General features: G+C 44.3%; 1 pseudogene; it reads left to right on the top strand.

Moving 5' to 3' along the window:
- Positions 1–3,404: 3,404 nt before the first annotated feature.
- On the top strand, positions 3,405–4,062 carry LOC147724869 (uncharacterized; annotated as a pseudogene).
- Positions 4,063–6,192: the final 2,130 nt, after the last annotated feature.

A 6,192-nucleotide genomic window follows, 5' to 3' on the forward strand; every position in this document is an offset into this window, starting at 1 on the left:
TATGGTAGTGATCAGCAGTCAACTGAGAAAACCCAAGCAAAGGGTCAGAGTGCAAAGCTAATAATTTAAATACACTTGCATCTAGAGTACTCTTGAAGCTACACCACATCCCATCTATGCAGGTAGTCACCAGAAGGAACAATCTATACACAGAGAACATGACTGAAAAATTGACATTAGCCCCACAAAAACTGAGGCAACAGAAAATTCCAACATGAATCTATTGGTTCTTGATTTGATAAAAGGAGATAAAATCCTGTAGAGCCACTAAATGGACCTGACATCTGAATCCCCTGTAGACAACCTCCAAAAACGTTGTTGCCAGACTGACAAAAATATTAAAAGCTTATCTTTGAGGCCAGAGTGGCATTTATCCTAACTACAAAGTAACAGTATAAACTGTGAAAAGAGTTCCTCTAAGAAATGTGAAAACATTACCCTACTCTTTGAAAATGCATTTAACAAGTTTGAACTCTCCCTTTCACAGATTCCCAGAATACACACTAAATTGAAACCAATACTGAAAACCAGTATCATCTGGTAAGAGACAAAGAGCCTTCCATGTTCTCATCCTTCTAGATCTCTTTGTGTTGTTTCATAGAGTGATCATCCTAAATTCACAAATACTCTTGATGTAAAAATGAAAGGAATAGTCTTATATTGGTCCAAATCACACATGGATAATTGATACCATAACATAGCAATTCCAGAGTTCCTCACTAAAGGCTTCATTCTCTAACAAGGAGTTCCTTAGGGTTCAGTTGAATCTGTGACTCTCTTCAGTTAGTAGGTGGAACACCTTGGCTCCATTCTAAAAAAAAAATCTCCAACCACTTCTGTGGAATCCCACTCAGCTCTCGTTAAGAGTCTCCTCCCCGACAAGGTGCTAGCCTAGAATACAGAGTACAGCAATATTGTGATACCTTAATATCATAGCCAAGATACTGAAAGGTAGATGCATGTAACGAACTATAGATTTCCTGATCTTAATTCTACACCTTCGTACCTTAAAGACATCTATTTTGTCAGGGTACACATATGTGGAGTTAGGTGTAGAAAAAACATGGCGCTCTCTACATCCAAGCTCTGTATTTTGCGCCAATGGAGGTCATCTACCTCCCCCCTCTCCAAGAGGACTGGACAGTGCCGATGGTCCACGGCCTCTCAAGAAAGAGTCATGTACAGCATATACAGCATGCAAGACCAGGAGGAGTTGTTTAACAAACACATGGTCCCCCTTTCTCCGAGAGACCATCCTCTAAGATCTGACCACCTATCCTACCCACTCACCCCCTACCTGCTCCCACCCTTATCCTTGCCACCACACCCCACCTCTTCTCTTCCCTCCTCTGTCTTTCTTACCTTCTTTCCTCCTCTCCCTTTTCTTTATTGTTTTTCTTCTACCTTTTCCTCCCCCCTACGCCTCCTGGGGCGAGGGACCCGGCACGTACCCCGCTCCCGCAATATCCCTATTTCCAACTGTTACGGATAGCTATTTTCACCCCCACCCCCACAAATAACGCACTAATCCCCCTTCCCACCAGGGACGCAACCTTGTCATGTATCCACTGCCTACATCCTTATCTCAGACGGTGCTGCCCCAATGACATATCCCCTCACCCCCGCACCCAACCCATCTATCTTCTTAAACATAGTGCTGAAGGTTGAGACACACAACATTTTCCCAGTTTGGATAACCAGTTACGAGGCCAACACAGTTGCACGCCCCCTCAGCCCTCCCCAATTCGTGCCTACTATATAATTATCACGGGTAGATCTGGCCGCGCCATAAAAGCTGTATGGTACCCTGCATCAATGTACTGTATATAACCTGTAACGTTACTGGACTGTACCTGTACAACGCCAATGTTAATGATGATGATAATGTATATGATGTATGCCATTACCCACAAAACAAGCTCCTCCCAAATGGGTTTGGAACACTGCTCAAGTCCAGCGGGCAGCCTTGAGGAAGAACTAAGCACGCTCCTCCCGAGCACGACGGAGCACCTCTCAACCACAGATCTCACCTCCCTCTACCATTCCAGCATGACGGTCACCTTAGACCGCCTGGCGCCCTTGAAACTAAAAAACCCAGAAACACCCCCTCCAGATCTTGGTTCACCTCTGACATCAATGATGAAAGAAGACATCTTAGATCCCTAGAAAGAATCTGGAGGAGCAATCCCTCCTCCCTCCACCGCGAGCAACTCAAGGCAGCACGCAGAAACTACAATAAGCACATCAAGAATAAATATACATATTTCTTCTGTTCCGCTCTAGACAATGCAAAAAACCGACCCAAAGAACTCTTTATCATCATCAGAAGCCAAACATCCAAACCGAATACATCCGAGTTAGTGGCCTCCAAAGAACAATGCGACAACTTTGCCAGCTTTTTCAACGAAAAAATCCCCAAGATTGATCTCTCTCTCAGCACAAATTCCTCCTCTCATAGGGAGACCAAGACGCTAGGAATGATGATCAGCACCCCAGTGAACCCACCCACTCACTGGTCCGTCTTCACTCCCATTCAGGAAGCAGAGATAGTCAATCTGATCACCAATGCCAAACCGTCATCCCATTCCCTAGATCAGCTTCCTAGGAACCTGGCCAAAGACTTAAAACTTATCCTAGCCCCAGTTTGGTGCAAGATCATCAACAGCTCGCTGAGCTCGGGAACTATCCCTGACTGCCTCAAGGTCGGACAAGTCACGCCGCTACTAAAAAAACCAGGGCTAGACACGGAGAATATGTACAACTTTAGACCTGTGTCGAAATTACCTCTCTTCTCCAAAATTCTGGAAAGATGTGTCCTGCCACAGTTAACCCAACACTTGGAGAACATCAAGCTCCTAGACCCACATCAATCGGGATTCAGAAAGGGATGCAGCACTGAAACATCAATCCTAAACGTCATAGACGATCTACACAAATCACTTGACTCAGACCAATTCTGCCTCCTCATCCTCCTTGACTTATCGGCCGCTTTCGATACAGGTGATCACACCCTACTCCTCAAAGTTCTTCAAGAAAGGGCAGGCATTGAAATGACGGTCCTAAACTGGTTCTCCTCCTTTCTAAATAACCGCTCGCAAAGAATAAAAATCAAAAACTTTGAATCCGACCCCCTACCCGTCATCAGAGGAGTCCCAGAAGGGTCAGTACTCTCTCCCCAACTCTTCAACATCTACATGGTACCCCTCACCACACTACTCAGGAACTCCAACATCCCCTTCCACGCAGCTTTATCTGGAAACTACCTCCAATGACGACATGCACAAACTAAATGGTACGCTCAAAGAGGTCCAACAAAGGCTCTCACGGAACCACCTTAAACTTAATCAAGAGAAAACTGAAGTTCTACTCATCTCCAACAGAGACGAAAACCCCCAAATCGAAGAATGGCTTAAAGCAGTCGATGCCCTCAATGGCACCCTCACGCCAACGGACTCGGTAAAGTCCCTAGGTATCACCCTAGACCCCAAACTAGACATGAAAAAACACATCTCTAGATCTGCCAAAAGCGCGTTTCTCAATCTGAAACCTCTTTACAAAATAAAACCCTTCCTTCCTCAGAAAGACCTTCAACAGGCCACTCAAGCACAGGTGCTCTCCAGAATTGACTATGGAATCGCAGCCCTGACCGGATCAGCCAAATCTCAGCTAGGCCCCCTAAAAACCACCCTCAATGTGGCAGCAAGAAAGGTCACAAGAACCAAGAAATTTGATCACATTTCTCCCGCACTCAAGGACCTGAAATGGCTCCCAATTTAACATCTAGCCAACTTCCGAACAGCATGCCTTACGCACAATGCCCTTCACACAGGCAAACCAGAATACCTGGCTGCTAAACTCAAAAAGGCCAGCCAGTCCAGGAATCTCGGAAGCTCCAACACGCTCCTTCTCATCCCATTGAAATCTCGGAAACACAAAACCGCAACTAAATCCTTTGCGGGAATTGCACCCAAGATCTGGAACTTCACCCCCCCCCCCACCCCCACATTAGAACGACCACCTATTTCCTGAAATTCAAGACCCTACTCAAAGCCCTCTTCCTAGAGCGTATCTGACCCATGACACTCCGGAATGAGTTCGACACCGCACCACAACCTTGTTGTGGATGAAAATCAGTTGTCTCAGAATTTTAATCACCGGGATCTACATCCACACCTCTTCCTACTTGATACACACCCCCTCTCGCTATCACCAACGAACTCCTCCCACAAGAACTTTATGGTAAATTTGAATGCAATGCTCTTAAGTTTTACCAGCTGTGGATTCTGCCGCTGCTGGTAAGACGCATAATTGTACCTGCTGTGAAGCGCTCTGATACCCTCGGGTTTAGCTGGCGCTATACAAAATGTATAAATAAATACCTTACCTTACCCCTTCTTTTCACCCCATCGCCCCTTTCCCCAGTTCCGACTGCAGTATAGTTGTACATACTATGTCACAACCTACGTCGATATATTGTATATAACATATAATGCTTTCCATCATATGAACTACTGTGTTACTCCCTCAATTTCAATAAATAATTACAAAACAAATAAAACGTATACATACTTACCTGTTTATATTTTTGTCCTCAAAATTTTGGCTACGATACTTCCGTATTTAGGCTTTGGATTACAATAACCTCAAATGAATCTCCTCAAAAGCAGAATTCTTACTGTTGTCTTCACCTCAGTATTCTAAGCCTTTACAGATGTTGGCTGAATGCCCTTAATATACTGGAAAGTGACCCTCCCCTTAATGAGTGCACCTAATCCCTGCGCTACCGACAGGACAAGAAACACAACCTCCAGATTCCCATAAACTCCTTAGAGAAAGTAGGGCATTTCCAATTTGGACTTCAACAAGGAGTCAACCCTTTCCTTCCAGGTAAAGAACTGAAATAAGTAGTTCAACCTATATTCTATCTAAGATGAGACAATACTAACTTCTTACTTATTTCAACCCCAAGTTACACAATACTTCTCTTGAAACATCTGTTGATGCAGCGAGAGCTGGATGGTTTCTAGATCTAGAACTAGGAAGTATGACTAATTTACTCTTGAGCGCACTAAAATGGTTCACAATTGAGTTCTGGAGTGTACTTAAGCTGGAAACCATTACCCTTAAAAGTCTCCACTCTGGGGCACAGAATTATTTTGCACAGAAACTGGTCAACTCAGATGGAAGAGGTAATTGTGGAGCTCTAACACCAACATTAGTGAATACTGGATAATGTAGAAAGACTAATCGTTAGCATGCTTTCGAGTTGAAGGTACCCAAGAAAAACCCCATGTAGTGAAGTGTTCATAGGAGAGAAGAAATGCATGCTATTCCGATAGTAAGTCGGAACCATCCAAATGAGTGAAGTTATGTTGGTTATTCCTAAACCACCCTTCCCTTGGTCTTACGTTCAGCCTGTAAGAAATTGGGTTACTGGTTGATTGAGGTGTGAGCCCTGGTCAAGCAGCAATCACAATCCTGGTCCGGGAGAGGGATAAGCACACCCTAAATTAACCTGTACTCAATCCTCTGGTATCGTGTAACAGAGCAGTTAGGCATAAGATGGAGGCAATGTCTAAAGTATGTGTACAACACTCCAAACAGTAAAACTGTGAAAATACACTACAAAAGGATTCCCCACCAAATTAGAAAAATAGAATATTTTAAGTAAATAAAAAAAGGCAAAACAACAACATTCCAATTAGTAAAATCAGATATATTCAATTTTAAAGAGTTTAGTTTAAAAAGTGGCAAAAAGCACAAAGTGCCAACTGTCGATATCTGGTTGTTCCCGACCAGGACAAATCCACAAGCTCAGGTCGACCACGATGGAGTGCCGATCGGCTACTGGGACTCAATTAGGGACGCAGAACAAAGTTCCTTAAGTCCTGGTTTGTATAACGTTGTGAGGATTCACATAAAACATTTGTCGTGCAGCGAAGTGATGCGTCGGTTCTGAAATGCAGCAAGACTGCGATGCAAAGTCCTGTGTCGCTTTTGAGGATTTAATTGATGACGACTTGCAATGAAAATTCCAGTGTGGAGGACGCGCCGCACAGTTGGGGTTCCGATGGAGCAGGGATGCTGGTCTTTACGATGGGTCCAATCCACGCAGCAGCAGAGATGAGTCAGTTCTGCTTGGGGTTTCACTGCACAGCAAAGGAGATGTGTTGGGTCTGCTGGCTCCACAGA

The sequence above is a fragment of the Lissotriton vulgaris genome, chromosome 4_1 (genome assembly GCF_964263255.1).
Source record: "Lissotriton vulgaris chromosome 4_1, aLisVul1.2, whole genome shotgun sequence".
NCBI classification, from domain to species: Eukaryota; Metazoa; Chordata; class Amphibia; order Caudata; family Salamandridae; genus Lissotriton; species Lissotriton vulgaris.